Source organism: Stomoxys calcitrans, chromosome 2, assembly GCF_963082655.1.
Source record: "Stomoxys calcitrans chromosome 2, idStoCalc2.1, whole genome shotgun sequence".
Taxonomy (NCBI): Eukaryota; Metazoa; Arthropoda; class Insecta; order Diptera; family Muscidae; genus Stomoxys; species Stomoxys calcitrans.
The window spans coordinates 138,146,078-138,167,353 of record NC_081553.1 but is presented as its reverse complement, the minus strand read 5'-3'; the positions used below and the strand labels follow the sequence as shown (position 1 = coordinate 138,167,353).

Sequence of the window (21,276 nt, the reverse complement as noted above, 5' to 3'; positions counted from 1 at the left end):
TATATGAATTATTGTACTTTATCTGTGTTTCTTTCTCTTTGGTCGTCTATTTCTTCTTCGGTAAATGGTTTTGTTAGTGAAGTTGCATTGTATTTATGTGCGATTGATTGGATGCGTTTTTTTCATTCATTCGTTCACACCTACTGAAAATTACGATTTAGTCAATTTCAGTCTTTTTTTTCTACAATATATAGTACCATCTTTTGGCGGTTGAATGTGGGAATTTTTATTGTTACACTATGTATGTATATGCAGTTGTGGGCTTATACATTTCTTTAATCGTTGTGTTTGAAAAATATCTTAAAAATGAACTTTTACAATTCACCACATATTTTCTTTATTTACCAGTATTTGTGGAGAATCCCGTCGCATTCGAGCATTAAGTGTTGATGCCAAGGCTATGAGAAAGTTTATTTTAAATATACAGTAATTAGAATATCTCGTAGCGTTTTTTTCTTAGGGTAAAAAATGATATTTCGTAATGGTTGGATAATATATGTGGAGATCGTATTGATTGATTACATAAAAGTACAGATGGATTGACGATGCGGAAAGGAAGCACGGACAGACGGATAAAGCTAAGGATCTTTCAGCTGTTTCGGCAGGGCCTAGTGGACAAATTAGCTATGGATGGTCTTTTTGTTTAAAATCGGCAGTTCGATTTTAGACCATTTGTTTATTGGACAATTTTTTTTCGGTTTTGTCATCAATTTCGATTTTGATAACCGCTTGGTGGATTTTTTGGTCCACATTAATTTACCCAAACTAGCAAGCATCCAAACTTGATAAGATGCTTCACCACGCATCTTGATTTAATAAAAATTACCCTTGCAATAGCAATATGTGACCAAGGGAATTTATATCACAAGAAATGAAATTGTTAGACAACAGATTGGATTTGATGACATTCACGCAAATTGTATTCGCATCATTTATTTATTATTTATTTATTGTATTTGTGTCATTCGAATATCTACAGGAAGATTTTAGTTTTCAGTATTTTGTTTCGCTATTGTACGCTAGATGGCATTATCTATAAATCAAATTTGAAATTATGGCATTGCAGTAAAACCAGCCAATAACAGATGGCGCCTGAAACATATAAAAATGTGGGAACATTTTAGATGGTATTGGGTACGGTATTCGATATATTCGGCTAATTTTATTTGGTACCTACTCCGGAAAGGTTTTAAGCAAACAATTGCTCAATTGAAAACCGACTCGCCATTGAACTATGCAACTATTTTGAGTAATTCTACCCAGAAGTTTGGTGTTATATAAATTATCATATTTACAAGGGGGTGCAGGTGACGTAGGTTCAATTCCCACCTATGACTTTAAAACCTTATTTCCACACATTTTTTATACGGATTTTGACAAAATTATAGATGAAAAGGCATTTTAAGGTCCACATAGTTGTTAACCGACTGAAAAACAATAAGGCAGCAGGAGCCGCAGGATTGCCGGATCATATTAAGAGCGGAGGTGGCACGCTGATAAGCTCGAATGGGCAATCTGCCTAGAATAACGCATACCCAATGATTAGAACCTCAGCATACTATATTCTGTACTCAAGAAAGGGGACGATTCCTGCAAAACTGATACGACTTTGCATGATAAGTTTGCTCCTTAGTTAAAATAGGAAAGAACCTCTCCGAACCCTTAAATACCAAACATGGTTTCAGACACGGAAACCAGAAGAAGAAGATTATACGAGAAGCAGGTACGAATAGGCATGGCACACTACTCACAAGAGAACATATGCCGACGACATCGATATTATAGGTCGATTACCGGAAGAAGCAATTGCAGTATTTGAAAGTATCTAAAGAGAATCAACGAAAATAGGTTTGGGAGTAAATGGAGATAAGACCAATTGGATAATTTCAACTTCCACAAAGCTCTGTAAACTCGAGCTGATAAATAAATTGAAGAAAGTTGGGAACTAAAACTTTAGTTAGCAACATTATTTACCTCGGCAGCGCCGTAGCCGAAATAAATGACAGTTTGGAAATGAAACGAAGAAAAATATTGGCTAACAGATGCAACTTTCGATTAAGCAAGCAGTTGAGGAGCAAAGCCACCTCTGTACAGACGAAAGAAACATTATACAAATTAAATCTTTTGAAGGCGACAAACAAAACTCCGATGGAGTTACCAAGTGAAGAACGACATCTCGATTGGAGAAGAAGCGCAGAAGACCATGGCGCTTGGACGTCGATTCTACGTTCGGCTAGATGGATAGATTTTCTGTAATGGCCAATTAAAGTAAGTGATAATTTAAATTTCATCAATTCATTATTGACTTTTTTTTTAACAAAAATTATTATTTTTAACAAAAATTCAAAAAATTAGGATTTTTTCTAAAAATTTAAAAAAAGATAAAACTTATTTTTATTTTATAAATTCATCATTAAAATTTCATAAATTCATTATTTATGTAGTAATTTTTTAACAAAAATTTAAAAAGAAAGTTTTTAATTTTTGTGAAAAGCATTTTTGTTAAATTTTTGAAAAACAATAAAGAAATAATTTCTTTTTATTCTCCACTATGCCACTATGTGTTTACAACAAAAAAATAATTTAGCGAAGAAAAGTGGATTTTAGTGACATAAATCGCACTTGGTGTCAAAAGAAGTAGATAAGTCAACCTATCTACCATAAGCTTATTTTTAGATATAGAAACCATTAAATTCAACAAAAAACATTCGTCGTTATTGGGTTAATGTTGCCACTGTTTATCGCTACAACTAATCGAAGCCTGTTCGTTGTTTGAAGAAAAAAGTAAAAACGCGTTAAGCTTTGCTGAGCCGAATCCTATTTACCCTCCACTATGGATATCATTTGTCAAGCCCATACCACGAATTATTATTATTGGTAGAAACTAAGAAAGGTTATAACAAAAGATTCCAAAGACTTTTAACAATGTTGTATTAAGAATTGCTTCAGAATGCCAAATCGGAAGATCGATTTTTAATCGACTTCATAACAGAATACAAGACACCAAATTTCAGCCGAATCGCTTAAGGGTTACACCCTTTAGGGGCTCAAAAGCTCAAATCGAAAGATCGGTTTCTATGGTAGCTGTATCAGGTATCAGGTATGTATACCCCGATTTGGATTATTCTTGGCACCAATAATGAAAACCATAACAGAATTCATCGTCCGAAATTTTAGCCGAATTGCTCCTTCTTGGGGCTTAAAAAATTCAAATCAGGAGAACGGTTTAGGCTAGGCTAGGCTATCTAAGGGCAAGATCTCACGATCTGTATTTGGCCCGATTTGGACCATACATGGTACGGATGTTGAAAACCATAACAGAATTGTGCTCTCTAAGAGCTCAAGAAGTCATATCGGAGCATCGGTCTTTATGAGATCTTTATGAATTTATGAATATTGATAAAAGTAAGAGAAGTCAATTGCGCCTTCTAGGGGCTCAAGAAGTTAAATCAGCAGATGAGTTTTATATGGGAGCTTTATATATACAAAAATGAACTGGTTAGGCGCATTTTCAATACCGACCTACCTACACCCATAGGAAGTATTTGTGTAAGAATCGAGCGACTAGTTTCATTAGTTCGGAAGTTTTTGTGCTTTCGACAGACGAACGGACATCGATAGATGGACCTAGAATGTCATAACGATAAAGAATACATAATTTACGGTCTTGGACCAATCTTTCGTGGTGTTACAAACGGATTGAAGAAGTTAGTTTACCCACCCCTCTGCCTCATGGTGGCGAGTATACAAATACGTACTAAACGAAAAACAAAGAACACACTTTTATTTTATTTTGCTGTTATCTTTTGAGGGAATGTGTATAATTGACAAATAGTTAATGTTTAAATAGCGTGACAAATGGTCATGGCTTTTTACTCTACATATGTAATAAAGGTCCCCATCAACAAGGTCAGGATATTGGTATATGTGTACCATTAAGCACATACACATACATACACAATACATGCGAGTATATGCGACCAGGTCATGTTGCGGTCATTATTGAGAATGTAACCAACAGTACAAATGAATTGATCATTTATACTAGCGTATGCATTATTTATTTCTTCAAATAGCAAAAATTCTCATTTGCATTAATTGCCATTTGGGGATATAGGTATTCTGAAATTTTTCTCAATACTGATCTTAGACCTTAGATGTTGGGCACTAGGACCTGACTAGTAGGCTCGAAATAGGGCTTGAATACGAGGAGAGTCCACTGGCTTTGCAGTAGCGTGATTAGACCGATACTTACTTACGCCCGGTAGTTTGGTGGACTGCGATGGAGAAAAAGTGCAACGTTAGGTTCAGAGAACATGTTGTCTTGACATAGGCGAAGTGATGAGGACCACACCCACGTGTTTTTGAACAATAATTAAGGATTTTGTAAGTAACAGGGAAGTCTTAACTTAACTTTTCTTTTTCGAGGTTACTGTATAGTATTTAGAGTGCACAACAAGCCGAATACTGGCTTAAGTGTTTGCCCATAGTGGCATGGAGCGGATTAATAGCAGCACCTTCTTTGCAACCTAAACTAACCTAGACCTTACACACACAGAAGTAACTCATAATTAAAGATTTTTTCTTTCGTCGAATGGTAATGATTGCCAACGAATTTTTTACTTCACAGATGACTCTCGTTTTTTTTTTTTAGTATTATTGGGTTGCCCAAAAAGTAATTGCGGATTTTTTAAAAGAAAGTAAATGCATTTTTAATAAAACTTAGAATGAACTTTAATCAAATATACTTTTTTTCTAAAGCAAGCTAAAAGTAACAGCTGATAACTGACAGAAGAAAGAATGCAATTACAGAGTCACAAGCTGTGAAAAAATTTGTCAACGCCGACTATATGAAAAATCCGCAATTACTTTTTGGGCAACCAATATTACTTTTAAAATTTAAACATTTAGAGACGGGAAAAATTGGTCTTTGGACTGATTTCTTGAACCATCCAACTCACAATTCTTAACCAATTTTGAAATTCAAATAATGCTTTAGTTCCATTATTATATAAACCAATTTGACGAAACCTCTTAAGCTCTATTTCAGATTTTGGGCTTATTTGGACCATGCTTTATATGTTTCTTAAAATGTAGCTCGAAGATCGTATTTTATAATGAGAGAGGCAAACCCCCAAGAAGACAATCTCGTCGGTCGGCTTAAATTGGAACTAAAGGAGAACATGTCAAAAGAAATAAGAAAATATCACATAAACGTTTAAATAAGAATGAATTGCAGTTTCCAGGTGCTTCAGAAACGACCTAAATCAGTCTTAAGTCCTTAAGGTTTTTGCGCCAAATTTCAGCCGAATCGGGTCAAAATTTAGGCTTCTAAGGAATGAAGAAGTCAAATCCGGGGATCGATTTATATGGGGTATATCTGTTTATAGGCCGATTCGAATCATACTTGGCATGGATATTGGAAGTAATAACTCAAGCCTTTGTTCCAAATTTCAGCCAAATCGGATGAAAATTTCAGCCAAATCATACTTGGCATGGATGATGGAAATCTTTGTTCCAAATTTCAGCCAAATCGGATGAAAATTGAGGCTCCTAGGGGCTTAAGAAGTCAAATCGGAGAGTCGGTTTAAATGGGGGCTATATCGAAATCGTTTGCAATCCACAACGACCTACATCAATAAGAAGTATTTATGCAATATTTCAAGTGGCTAGCTTTACGCGTTCGACCGCTATCATGATTTTGAAAAACGAACGGACATGACTAGATAGACCCAGAATGTCGAGACGATCCAGAATATATATACTTTATGGGGTCGCAAATCAATATTTCGAGGTGTTATAAACGGAATGACTAGATTCCCACCACCCATCCTATGATGGTGGGTATAAAAAAGGGCTAATGCCTATTATCTATCTCGAAACGAGTTTTTTCGCGTCGCTCAAGAGTTTGATTAAACTGCAACTCGAGCAAAGAAGAAGGGAAGAATTTCCATGTAAAAACAGATTCATCAAAGTAAAAAGAGGTAATAACTCATCGAAAATACGAAAACCCGTCTATATAAACGAATATAGATCGAATAAAGAAGCCCAGACGAACGAAAGCAACCGTTAGACATCGACAAACCGGCTATTAGTGCCTAACGCATAAGCAAACCATTTCATAATCTTATTTACGAATATAGTAGCCTAGCTTAGTTTTCGGTGCGTGTATAACTGCGGTGTAGAAAATATTCCGCTTGAAAAAAGAAAATCTTTCCATCGTAAATCATTTTTACCTATGCTCGTCTGCTTAATCAAAAACCAAACAAATCTGGTGATAATTTAATTAACAGACTGACAACACACTCCCTTATCTCTACATTCGTTGCAATACCAGGTAGATCATGTGTCCGCTTGCCTTATCATTCTAGTTTCCTAAAAGAAGCACATGACTTGCCCATCACCTGAAATTTGCAAAAAACACACGAATTCGAAAAAACAACGATCATTTGTAGCTATTCTTTCGATTCTAGTTAGAACCTTGGTGCTAAGTGATCTAGACCAGGTTTCCCCTGTTTATATAAGTACATACGTAAATATTTATAGTAAATATAATAAATCAAAGTGTAAACTACACACATTTTAGAGTTTATTTTGAAAGATTTTTGTACTGCAAAGTTGTACGTTTGCCCCCGTTCCTTAGTGGAATGTTCATGGGCAAAATTTTTCGTTGCAACTGTAGTTTATAACAACGTTCAATTATTGGCGACTGAATCGTTATTTTGATAGAGACTTTTGTTGTTGTTTTTGAAAATTTTGATTGCAAACAAGTTTTTTTTTCAGCAAATTCTAACATGAGGCGCTTTATTACATTTTTTTGTTGGTGTATAAGAACGTAAATGTATTGAATTTTAAAAAACCTGAAAACCTAAAAACTGTGTTCTGTGACCGGTTTAAAGAGTATTCACGCAAGAGTAAAGACCCGAACCAGATCGCCCAGGCATGAAAGATATTTTACCTAACTACACTTACCAGAATATATATTCGTATGGTACAATAATTTTTAAGGCCTTTTTTACAAACGAAAGCATATTTGCAATATAACCAAACATTCGTACAGGATATGGTGCAGCATGAAGCATATTTGGAAATTGATATACAGAAAATACAGATGATATACAGATTCGAGAAAAATTCAACAACTTTACTTGTATGTGAAAAGAGTTGTTGCTCAACAATTTTATTAACAAAAAAAGAGTACTCTGGGAAGACAAAGCCAGCCCTCTTGCAATGGATGCTCCAGACAGTCTACTGCGGAGGGAGACAAAGTTGCAACAGCGCGCACGGCCCCTAAGTTTTCATGGAGGACTGTGACTTCCAAAAGGATGCCACAGCCATCTTGGAAGTGGAAGATGGTAGCTAAGAAAGGTAAGGCAGATCATCGGTTCCAAGTAGAGCATCGGGTTTTCGAGCATGTGTTTAACTCTGAAGGGGTTCCACTCATACGAATTATGAGCTGCGATTATAGAGAGGACATCCTAACGCTGCACTTTGCATCAGCGGAATGTATTGATACCGTCAAAAAGCTCGTTGGAAGGGTGAGGGCGGCAAATTTGCAACGGAACGCATGATGGAAGTCTTAAAATATTTGGTCGTGGAGAAATGGGAGGTCTTTCACAGGAAGAAGAAACTCTCCTTGTGGTGGGGCATTAATCAAGTCTCCGTGACAAGTTTGGCAAAGATTGAGGGCCGTCTTTTTAAGACTAGGACTAGGCAAATATCCTCACACTAAGCCATCAGGCAGTGCATTAGCAGAACACTTAATATCACCTAACGAACAGGGGGCCGACGACGAGACAATAACCGACACTCACAATATTGCGAAGACTAGGAGAAGCAGAGACGAGAGACTCAACACAGTCTTGCGAACAGGGACCCCACGATGGAACCATCAACGACTTTATCGGAAGACTACGATAGATAAAGATCCTTATATTGAGACGTCAGGCGGTGCAGTGACGGGAAACACAATGTAACCTAACGAACAGGGAGCCGATAGTGAGACCATCACCCACTACCAAGATGCCCATTTACTCAAGATTCGAAAGACTGGGATAGGCAAAGACTCTTATATTAAAACATTAGACAGTGCGGTGGCGGGATACTTAATGCAGGCTAAAGAATAGGGAGCCAACGATTAGACCATCAACAACTCCCAAGAAGCCCATCTAATGGAAAACGAATGATTGAGGTCATCCAGATAAACCTCCACCGGAGCGAGACAGCTACTCACGCTCTGATGGAGAAAATCAGCAAGGGCAAGATTCATATTGCCTTAATTCAGGAGTCATGGACGACCCGGAACAAAGTTTCTAGACTGAACCAACTATGCTTACATTGGTACTCGACCGAGGGCGTACGTTATTTTACATACAAATTTAAGTTATGTATTTTCCCCAGAATTGCCAACATCGGATGCAACAGTGATGAGACAGGGAGACGGTGGTTACTTTATCTGCCTTTCGACTCTCCGACAACACCACCTACGTCGGAGCTGCAACGGTTGGTGAGGAAAGCAAAACAGACAGGAAATGAGGTACTTATAGGGCGTGATGCGAACTCTCACCACATTTCGTGGGGTAGTACCAACAAGCCCTGTCAGAATTCTTGTATACTAACGACCTAATAATACCTAATATTGGTAACGCCGCTACCATTGTTAAAGGAATAGGGAGGAGGTTTTAGAAGTGACGATATCTGATCGATGAGGTTCATGATAGGAGGGTCTCAAAGGAACATTCCTTCGCTGATCTTCGCTACATCAGGTATAGAATAGCACGGCCAGCGACGAATCCATTCAGAGAACATGTTGTCTTGGCATAGACGGAGCGATGAGGACCACGCCCACTAGGGTACTGGAGACAATTCTAGATATCCAACCCATAGACATATAGATTAAGTCTGAGGCAGCCCCTGCCGCTTAAGGCGATGGGAGAATAGATAAAGGATAGGAGCAGGTCAGACCATCGCGGTATAATCGAGGCGATGATAGGAAACCTGGTAGGAAGGGAAGAGATTTACCTTCGGACACCTGAGATGACACTTGAAGTCGAGTGTGAGACACTGCCGCCAGAGGCACAGTCTTGGATTGACGGAACTCTAGTATTGTCATCTGGGGGAACATGCTATGCAGATGGATCAAAGATAGAGGACAGAGTAGGTCTGGGGGTCGACATTGAGAATCCAGGGACTGAGAACTACTTTAGACTGCCAGACCATAATACGATCCTGCAGGACGAGATCCGGGCGATCACGGAATGCGTGAGATAGTATAGTGTTAACACGTGAACGTCGAGTGTGAACACCTTTGTAGACAGTAAACGGGCCATCAGAGTAATAACAACCAGGAGAGAAGGAGATTATCGCCTTCTCTGAGAACGACACCATCTGCATAGTATGGACGCCGGGTCATAGCGGTGTAAGAGGGAATGAAAAAGCAGACGATTTGACAGTAAACCAGAGGACTGCCATCAATGAGCTTGGTGAAACAGAAGCCTTTCGGGTCGACGCATTCCTAGTGAAAAACTGTGGAACAGGAACAGTCGGTAGGACGGTGAAAATCCTGTGGAGAGATCCTGATCGTAGGAAGACGAGGCTATTACTGAAAGGGAATAAGAAGGATGTCAATATAGCTTACGGTATCAGAACAGAACACATAGGGCTACGACCTCACTTAAGCAAAATCGGTGCAGCAAGTGATAGCATACAATACCAGACATGAACCAACTTAGGAGTGTGTTGTAAAAAACAATTAGGGATTTTGTAAGTGGAATTCCTAACATAGATTTTCTTTTTCGATGTTATTTAATAGTATTTAGAGCAAATTTTGGCTAAATCACATAATAAATGTGGCTTTTGTGGGCCTTAAACCCTAAATCGGCGGATCGGTCTATATGGGGGCATTTTCAAAATATAGTCCGATATTTCCCATTTTCGAACTTAACCTGCTTATGTACAAGAAAGGTATTTGTGCAAATTTTCAGCTCAATATCTCTGTTTTTAAAGACTCTAGCGTGATTTCAACAGACAGACGGACGGACATGGCTAGATCGTCTTAGATTTTTATGCTGATCATGAATATATATACTTTATGGGATCTTAGACGAATATTTGACGGTGAGGGTATAATAAGAAATAGGGTAAGTGCTCCTGTAGTCGGCACTTTTGTTTTTTAATCTCAAATAACTAAGAATATTGAAAACATATTCAATAAATGTCATTCACATTCTCGCTCTCATAAAAGCGTTAAAATTTCGCTATTAGTGAGAGGGTGTCTATCAACAAGTGCGACAGCGCCTGTTCTTAAGAAACAAATTAAAGGTAAAGGACAAACAAAAGAACATTTTGGTCACAAAAACTACTTTTTTTGTATATTTTTGTTCGATGCCACCTTTAGGGACCATACAAATTGGATTTTCCAATAGTCGGTATTTGCATGCCGATGTATTGTCCGATGTAGCCTATCTTGGAAATAATCCTGCCTTTGGACGAAAAATAATGTGTACTACGTGGGAGGCCTCTGTGGCACAGATTTAACTTGTCCGCCTATGAATCTCAACCAACGGGTTCGAATACTGGAGAGAAAACCCGAAAATATGTTCCTTAGCCAGTATAACCACGCTTCAGCTTCTTTAAACTAAGAGCTGGAACTGGGTACAGATTATTATCTTATTCGGTCAGGTTCAGTTCGATTAATGAGGCCCATTTTCGAACTACATCTAAATACAGTCCCTATATAAACGATTACCCGGTTTACCGTCTTAGAATATCTTTTATTCGAAAATGATTTAGATTGTTTAATATTTTGATAAGCTAACACATAGATCGGTTTTAAGCTTATAAAAGGCAAATTTTTAGTCGATTTCGGAATCAAAGGGTTGCAAAGAGGGTGAGAGGGGCACGATGCCTTCTGTATTCGCTTCGATTATGATACATATGCAACCATATTTGGATATACCTTCTATATAGATCTATCTCTAAATTGAACTTCTTAGCTGATGGTTTAAAAAACTACTAGTACACTTACCCTATTCCTTCTCCACAAACTAGTGCGAGTAAAGCATAAAACTGCCACAATTTCTTTTTTTCTTCTTATTTCCAGATCTGTTTGTTCGAACTAAAGTAAAAATTAATAAAAAAGAAAAAAGTCAAAACACCTTGCACAACCTTGACGACTGTAACATATTTCCTGCTGTCTGTGTTGAATGTAAACAAAACGTGTTAATGTGTGTGCACCCGCTTGCCTCACCGCAGTGCGAATTAAGGCAATTATCAAATCTCACCCCTACCTCAAAGCTAAAAAAACCGTGGTGAACTAAAAACTAATAATTTATAAACAAATAAAGGTATTTTTCTTTTTTTTTAATTTGAAACGTTCCTGTCTTTAGATAATTGTTTACAAATTCATTAAAAATAACATCATGTTGATTTTTTTTATTCTTTTAGCAACAATGATAACACCATGAGAAGCAATCAGCATACATATGATGAATGAACTAAACAGAAAACTCAGCAAAAAATATTGAAAAATATATGTATTGTATATATTTTTGTCATTTGTTCTCGTATTGCAGCGGCAATACTCATTCCATAAATACCATACACAGTTTGTGCACATACATATATATGTTTTTATATACATGTTCAGCGCAAACAATACAGAAGAACTTCAATAAAAATTCTATTTTCAATCATTTAATTAAGAAGCTGCCGCAGAAGCTGTAATGACTGTACAACTCTCGCATCACATATTGTGGGATCGTCTACTCGTTATTGGCATATATTTTTATGACTATGAAGAGAAATACACATGAACATATGTATAATTGGATGGTGGGTCATATTGATTGCATTCATATATCGTAGTGACTTCTCTTATTTTATGTTTATTCCAACCAATTGATTTTAGTAAACAAATAATTTGTCTAACACTCCAAAATTATGCGATCAATATTGACTTGAAGAGGTCTACCGCTTTGCTTTCGCTTGCTGGAACAGACGTCAGACGTCTCGATCATTGTGTCCGTCATGACATATCTCTATCTGATCGGAAAACATGCTGACAGACTGAAGATTGCAATAAGATCGTGTATTGGGAAGAAGACTGATCTAGGCTCTTCTTTGCATTTGTGCCATTTGCTGGGCAATAAGCCTTCCTCACTCTTATTTTTATTAATAAAAGGCTTTCATACTTAAGAACGACGTCCTCACGGAATTGCCAGGACCTCCTCCATTTTGGCGATGCTGGCTGGTATTGGGGCCTTTTCATGATAATGTCTTTTGAGAATCAACTTTCAGCCGATTTTGCCACTGATCCCTAAAATAAATTAGTGATATTTAGGCAGGAGCAGCATAGAATATGATCAATTGCACACTCATGAATTCAGATCCCCAATACTTTAGACCACCGATTGGAAGCTAGGTAGATTGGATTCGGCCATTGTAGTAAACTCGGACAACCTCGGTTTTGACAAGGCGGAGCTAAATTTGAATGGAAGCGGTAATGGATCACACTGAGCACATAGAGAAGGTTTCCCGATTAATGGAAATTCTCTTTTCACTTACATTTCACTAGTCTCTCTGGTCGCACACAATGACTTGTATGTTTTTCGGGGTATAGTAAAAGCAAAATAAATTTTAACCCTATTTCATAACATTTAATTTATGGCCCTTAAAATCATTTTTAATGTCATAAATCAAACTTCAAGTATTGGAAAGCCCCGTTAGCACGTTGACTACAAATCGCAAATTATTCTAAGCTTGATTACGATCGGTTAGTATATAAAAATATCTTCCATTGAACTGCCCACTAATCAAGTGGAACGCATTATATAAATATACTCTTGTCAAAGGCAAAATTATAATGTAGCATTTTACTCTTCGTATCAAAACGAGAAGAAATGATAAACACAAATAAATATTGATAATACACACATTGAAATTTACACAAATACTCATCTAACCGATAAGCCACCGATAAGTATTGAACTGAACTACAATAGCTCATAAACCTCAAAGAGGGTGAAAAAGGAGAAGAGTTGATGACCAGTGACAAAAGTTAAAGACACAACATGTTTGAATTGCTTACGATATTTCGTTTTTCCTTTTATTTCAACTTTCGGTTGCAAAGAATTAAAGCAAAATACGAAAAAAATTTCGAACAAATGCCCGAATCAATACAGAAAAACCCGAAAATGTTGCAACCCTCAATTTTAATCCAATTGGAATACATCGAACAGTTTGTGTCTTTAAAGTGAGTTTGTCTACGGTATTGGGAAGACTTAGCAGAAAACCACTCTTCTTCTTTTTCACCCTCTTTGATAAGCTGTGCGAATTTAACGGGAAGTGGTGGATTTAATATTGTAAGGTAATGCAAATTTGCTCATGAACATTCCGTTAAGGAGCAGGGGCAAATATTGTAAAGTTTAACATGCTCAAGGTAACTCAAGGTTTTGCACATAAATGACGAAAGAGGCATATACCATATAACTAACCTAACCAATATTTTTTGTAATTTTTCTAAAATTAAGTAAAATAATGTTCACAAATGGACATTTTTGTTTAGCATAAAACGAGATTATTAGTGTCGTATATTTAAAGTATGCAAAGTTACAATACAGAATACACATACAGGAGAAGGTAGTGAATTGCTATCAACCTAATTCTATCTTTCGCCACCTTATTTGTCAAATCAATTATTTACACCAGTTTTTATAATTAAATAAATGAATGAAAAGATTAAATGAATTCGCGTTCAAAATTCATAGACCAAAATTTGGAGAATTATTACAAAACTCAATGATAACATAATACTTTGATGAACATTTTTCAGCAAGTTTTTTTTGCTTCAAAATTTATTTTCTAAAAAAAGTAATCATAAAAAATTTTCGCTAAAAGTTAATATAATACCACCCTTTAGTTGCCGAATCAATCACACCAATTTTGCATATTCTAGCTCGAGATCATATTCAATGCTTTCTATTCAAAGAATAGCATAGCACAGAACTTATAAACGTTAAGCAAGTGTGTGATGCTATTCAAAACACACCATGCCAGGCAAAGTTTTTTGTATAACAGCACACATGAATATGATCTCGAGCTAGAATATGTTCGAAAAATCACGAACTTATACTTTGTTTACAAAATTCCTCAATGGGATCCCTTAGAAAGTTCTAGTTCCGTCATGTTAATCCAGGTTATCGTTAACCCATTGTCATAATTGCTGTCTTATCACTTGCAAGTCAGATGTTCTGCATAAAATTTCCGTGCAAAGTTGTACTGGTAAGCTATCGATATCTTGCAATAACAGATAATAAGAAACGATTAAAATAAAACAGCAAATATTTCGGTTTTTGCTTGTTACAATAAAAGAAAATACAAGGGTATGCGTTTCGCTTTAACGCGTGGGGATGACTCATGCTTATATTTTGCATATGTATATCTAACTGGAATACACAACTTCGAGGTGACGATTATGTATAACAAATGATCTATAAGACAAAGGTCTTCTCGATACATGTATTCAATTTCTACACTAAGATTTTTTTTCTTTATTCAAAACGTATCATTTTAGTACCAACCCATGTACATTTATTTACAAACGCTCTCTTACCACTTGCATCGACAGATTCGTTCACTAACAGTGGTTGAAAATGTTGTTCTACATTCTGGTGAGTACCCTGCCCCTCAATATCGGACATTGTTCTGTGATGACGTTATTAGTCACTTCTTTACATACGCTGAGAACAAGAGTCTAATTAGACTCTTGTTCTTAGCGTTATAGCAGAGCTCTGTTAAAGTGGTAACACAAGGTTTGTTCGTGAATGAGTTTGTGTCTTTGCTGAGTAAGGATAACTCCATCTTCATGCACAAATTTTTCTTCTTTTTATGTCATGTATTTAAAGAAGTTGCCGACTAAAGTAACGGCTATTGATAAAAAGTTAAACGAAAGGAAGAAGGATCGTTGAAAATTTTTATCAAATTTCATATCTCAACACCACGAACAAACTTTCCAAACTTGTATTTTAAAAATTGCCAAGGTAGCAATAAGTTTCGTTTTTAAGGCAATAAATAAACCAAAAATATTGAAACCTTTGTAACGGTCCTTGAATATCTCGAAGATGTACATATATAAAATAATTATAATTTGAAAAGAAAATCCCAATGTATTTTAATATTTGAGTTTTATTAAGCCTTAAATAAGCGAAATATAAACCAAGATCTTATCTTGCATTCTTATCACAAAAGCACAGTAGTAACTAAACATCACATGACATTCTGTTGCCGTTTAAATTTAAAATTTATTTGTCATTCACTTTAAATGGCGACAGAGCTGTTACTAGAGTTAGTTACATTTTACTTGTTGCGTCATGTGTTTAAAAAGTTCAAAGAAATCATTACAAGCATTCAGTTTTGTAAAAAACTATAAACTTCCTTCTAGAACAAAAGTGTTGACCTTTAAGATGATGTATTTCAAACCTGTCCCTCTACAGTAGCTGATCTCTCAAATAAATGAAAAACTTACTTAAAGACTAAAGGTTGCAAGAAACAATTTCTGCCAGAGGTTTTACGTTGTGCAGAAAGAGGACACTGTAGAACACCAATTGTGAAGGTGCAATCGAAAGAAGTCAACTTAGGGGTTCCCTTCTTTCAAGATCTATGTTACTTCACATGGTATACAAGTTAATTATGGCGATTTGGGCAGAATATGGCATTAATATCACAATGATGAACAACAAGTACGTGACGACAATCCTAAACGAGCGCGAAAGGTTTTATGAAAACTCCGGCTAACCAGTCAAATCAACACACAGTGGGCCAAACGGTGAAAAAACTAGAACTAAGTCCACACCTTTTTAGCTGTTGATCTATGATGATGTAGAGGAGGGCATAGACTTTCAGGAAAATGGAATTTAATATCCTATCTTTAATACAGGGTTTTCAAATTGACCATTTTCCATTTCTCTAATCTTCAAGGGGCTACAACTTTTGATCTATCGAACTGATGATTTAGAATTGCATGATTGAGGTCTCTGGAAAAAGAGCTTGGCGATATCTAACATGTATAATGTACTATGCCTTCGTTTACCGTTTAGATGGTACGAATTGTTCAAATTTTTAATTATTAAAACTCTGCCTTGGTTTTTTCAGAGTTTTGTTAATAACTCCATCAATTTTTAAGCTATATACAACAAAGTGTGCCAGTATACGTATGCAAAAGTATAAAAAATCATGTCAATATCAATTTCACATATTTTGGCTATCAAAACATTATTATTTACTTCCGTTTTCATAAATTGGAGATATTAAGAAAAGTTTCAAATGCAAATTTAAATTATTTAGTAGTTATTGACAAATAGTTCAACAAGTATAAACTTATAAACAATACTATTTTGATATAAAACCAACCCGTCATCTTTAGAACAATATAGCAAAATTTTTACTTAATTTCAAAAGTTTCACATTGTCTCGCCAAATCTTAGCCATAACTGAGGTCGTGGCAGCCAAAATCCTAAAAAAGTAATTTTTCAAATAGTCCCGTTTTCACTGCTAAATACCAAGTTAAAAAATGCAAATTTCCCCAACAACATTCCATTAAGGAACAGGAGCAAACTTCTTCTTCTTCTGAGTGCTATCCGATTCAAGTTTTTAGCTCAATGATAAGGGGCCTCCTTTTTATAGCCGAGTCTGAACGGCGTGCAACAGTGCGACACCTATTTTATTTGGGGAGAAGTTTTTACATGGCATTTTATTTCCCGTTGTATTACACTGAAGTAAATTGTCAAAGAGAGTTTGAACTGCCACTTTAACCTTCGGTTGCCAGATCAATTGTGTGACCCAACTTAAGCTGAGATAAGTACCACACTTTATCTTAAAACCCAGGAGACTTACAAAGTCAAATTTTCATTAAAGTCCAAGCAGTGATAGGTGCATATAATTAAATCTGGTTCCCGCAGAATTAGGCCGTAAAGGTAGGAGCGCAGTTAACACCGTCCATTAGAGATGCCTATTTGTATATTCTCCCGAAGACATCAACGAAAGAGCATAACAGAGGAGTTTATTTTCTCTCAAAATTCGACAGCAAATGTCAGATTTGTAGTTGTCGTTAATTATTTTATTTTTGTTCAAAGCACGCAGCTCTGCCGAAAAAATTAACAAAAATCAAATTTACAGCAAAAAAAAAAAAAGACAGTGAGAGTGAGGGGGGACAAAAGGGCTAACTTCAAAGATGACACTAGATCACTTTAAAAATTGGCTTTTTCAGTCGTTTCCAAGTTCAAAGCTTAATTGTAAAATGTATGTCTAGACTAGAAATTATTTTTGGATAATTTTACTCATAGAACAATGTACTGCGGATGTATTCTGTTCTATATTAAAAAAGAAATAAAGCGAAGAATAATACGGGCAGATGCTACAGTGGATTAAGTTGGCATTTTTGAATTTTTTTTTCGTAATTTTTCGTAACATATATGGACCAGTTTGCGTTAACGTAGAACATAGGTGTCGTATGAATCACGTGCTGTATGACAAAGATAGCATAGTTACACGTATCAAAATACAACGGTTGCATTGGCAAGGTCATGTGGTCAGGATGGATAAAGAAGCTCCAGCAAAGAAGTCTTTTGATGGCAATCAAGGTGGTACACGCAAACCGGAACGACCAAAAGCCCGATGAAAAGATCACCTCGAAACTTGGTGTCAGTGATTTTAGAATTAGCGCAAAAGATCGAGGCGCTTGTAATGCTTTTTTACGTTCGGCTAATGGGACAAATGTTCTGTCATAGCCAATTAAAGTAAAGTAAGTAATATTAAAAAAGTGCAGTTTAGGTTTTACAGCACAATATGTTAGTTTTATGGTAAGAAACCATTACTAGGTATTAATTTATTTATTTTTTGTAAAACGAATCACATGACTGATCGTCATAAAGCTAAACGACAAATTTGCTAAAGCTTGTACTCATCACACACACACACAGACAACAAAAATCTGTCTAATATACTTCACTCGCACCCAGAGAGACGGATTGTGTGCGTGTTAGGCATCAGCAACCCTGGCTGGAATGACGACAAGGCATCAACAACGAATGAATTACCAACTAAACTGGTAAGCTATACACTGGCACAGCTACATAGATACATTTACTGATTTTATGGTGATTCGTCTGTCCATCTGCCGGCGATGACAACAACTCGCGCGCATGAAAGCTATTCTGGGTGTGCAGCAGGGCTGCCAGATTAATTTTGTACTTTTGGAAAAGAAATCAGCATTTTCGACACTCCAATTTAAAAAAATCAGAAACAGAAAATCATCTTATTAAGGTTATTATTATATTATTATATAATACAAGTAAAAACGCTAACCCGGCAAAAAGAAGTTCCACCCTCCGTACCAACCGAATTCTGATAAAAATACGCATTCTGCGAGCTTAAGAATTTTAATCTGTTTATAAGGCGCGCAATATCAAGATATATTCCATGTAGGCCATGTTTACACTTAACCGTTCAGTGGTGAATGAAGACAAGTAAAAGTCGGGGGATCGAAGTATATGAGGGCTCCATCTATTTATAGACCTATCTCGGGGATATTTAGTTGGTTTATTACTCGTATGGACTGACAGTTCATTGTGATACCACAGTAACGACAACCAGGCGTCTAGTGGGAATAGAACCCACGATCTTCGCACTGGTAATCCGAGCACACTACCAAATCGGATGACATTTTAACTCAAGAGTCAAATTGGGGAATTGGTTTACATGAGTCATATAGGTCTATAAATATACACACAGAGAGGTAAGTTTGATGATATAGACAAACACTGTCTGCTGATTTTAAATTGACTTTTCTAACTTTAAAACTGTTCACATTTGTTTAACTTTGAAACTATATTTGAAGCATTTGCTATTAATAAACTGTTTTGGAATACAAAGGCGATAAGAAGTCAAGTCGGAATATAAGGGAAGCTATATCTATTTACTGACCTATCTTGGCGGCATTTAATGTGAGTATTGGAGACCGTAAATGTACTTTACTGTCGAAATGTCATCCAGATAGGGCAAAACTTGAAGTTACTAGAAGCTCAAAAAGGCAAATTGGTAGATTGATTTATATTTGTTCAAAAATCGACTAATAAGCACCCTGACATTTGTGAAAAAATGCCGAAAAATATGCAAATCTGGCAGCGCTTGTGTGGAGCCAAATTCAGTGGTAGAAGTGTGGTGGGGTTTGCAGCTGAACCTTCCGCTCGTTGGGTGTTACTCCAGGGAGAGGTTTCTGTTGCTGTGGTTCGCTTTTTCATACAACAAAATCTTACGTATCATAGCTCGTCGTTTGTTGTTTGGAATTTGTTTAAACAATTTATTTATTTGTTTCCATTTCATTTAAAACGAGAGTAAGGAGTGGGCGCAAAAACATGGAAAAGAGAAATTGAGACAAAAGCACAACTCCACACACGACGTCGTCGACTTCGCCGCACCACTTCCCAGTGTGTGATCATATGACTTTTTAAGCAAGAATTAAATAAACAAAGGAGAGTGTTAGCTAATAGTACATACACACAAGCACTCACACTACACTAAAGAAAAATATCACGTGCATAAAGAACGCAACCACTAAGCTTGAATCACCAAAATCAGGTGAAACCTGTAATTAGTTACAGACACTTTGTGCTTGAAAAAAAAAGAATAAATGTGAAATCTTTTGTTTTCAAAAACAGATTTTTGGCACTTTGTCTAACTTTGGGTACTGCTTATATGCTGTTGTTCATGATTTGTATTTTTATGTTGTTGTAGCTCTTATTTGTGCTGTTTTTATTTCTTGTGTTTTTAAATCAAATTTGTTTTTGTGTCTGAAAATGTTTGATTTTTTTTGTTTTGTTGAACTTTTTTTTGCACGAAAACGACAATATTCCACTGTCTGGTAGTATTTTTGTTCAGCAGCACATTATAATATTTGGCAATCACCTTGAATAACTTGTTGCTTGTTATCGTATGCTTTGGTTGTTGTTGTTTTTGTTTTGTCATTAAAAAACGGTTCAAAAGTTTTCTTTTTATCTTCAAATTTAAGCAAAATATTAACTAGCAATTGATATTGGGATCGGTCGGAAAGGGAGAAACGAAGTAACACTTTCAAGTATCTTCTCTTTCAACCTCCGTGCCTTTCCCCACTGGTCAACAAACAAAAATAAGCCCGTTTATGGCTAATGTCCGTCCACATTGTTTAATGCGGTTCGTCGTCGCTTTTTTATAAAATCGAGTTTTTGTTGGTTGGATGATTACTTACGTTGGTTGCCTTTGCGTTCAACAATTTGTTCTTATTTTTGGTTGAAACCGACCGACGATTAACGATAGATGGTAGAATTGTTTTGCCCAACTTTAGTCGCGCTGAATTGAATCGAACCTGCCTCGTCGGCGGAAAGCAATCGTCTATTTTCAGTTGAACATATTTAACACTTAGCAAGCCTTATCAACCGTATACATATGCCGTTCACGATGTGACAAAGGCAGGTCATACACGTACAAATAAATTTGTGCAAATTGGCTTGTGAGCATTCTTTGTTCAAATCAACTTGACCGCTTTATCGCTTGGCTTATCAGACACAGTTTGCAACTCAGCTAGTATAGTATATACATAGCAACATAGTGCATTTGTTTTTTACACCCAAAAGGAAGAGAGCTAGACCCATTATTAAGTATAAGGATCGACTCAGATTCAGAGAATGACAAAGCAAATGCATTTGGATACAACAAAAATATTTGGATACATTATATATGGATGCTATATGTACCAAAGAGGGTGAAAAAGGGAAAGAGTTGGCATTAAAGCGAAATTCGGGATGACCGGTGACAAAAGTTAAAGACACAACATGTCTTTGCAACACAAGGACGAATACACATTTACAAACATGGACGAATACACATTTGCTATAGTTCGGCTGGGGACTAGTGTAGCATATCACTACCACATATGAAAAAGTACGCACACATGTTGGATACATAAAATTCACGTTTGGTATCCAAACCACATGTTCGATACAAAAACTACACATTTGATACTCAAACTACACGTTTGATACACAAACTATGCGTTTGTACTGCTTTAAAAATACCCCTGTTAAACTGAATGGAGAGATATGCAAATGAAAACACATTTTACAGTTGAATCGAGAAAATGCAAACTTATTATTGCAAGGCTTGTTCACTCTATCCTACCAGTTCACTTTAACAATTTGAGAAAAAATCTTTTTTAGTTCATTGTACTAAAAATTATCAATCGTTCGA

General features: G+C 36.2%; 1 protein-coding gene across 1 annotated transcript in view; it reads right to left on the bottom strand.

The window, feature by feature from the left end:
- The window catches only part of LOC106092567 (V-type proton ATPase 116 kDa subunit a 1), a 31,374-nt gene extending 10,940 nt beyond the window's left edge, over positions 1-20,434 (bottom strand). The window contains exon 1 of the mRNA XM_013259448.2: positions 20,279-20,434. The gene's annotated coding sequence lies outside the window, so the exon portion shown is untranslated. The remainder of the gene's footprint in view (positions 1-20,278) is intronic.
- Between the last annotated feature and the right edge of the window lie 842 nt (positions 20,435-21,276).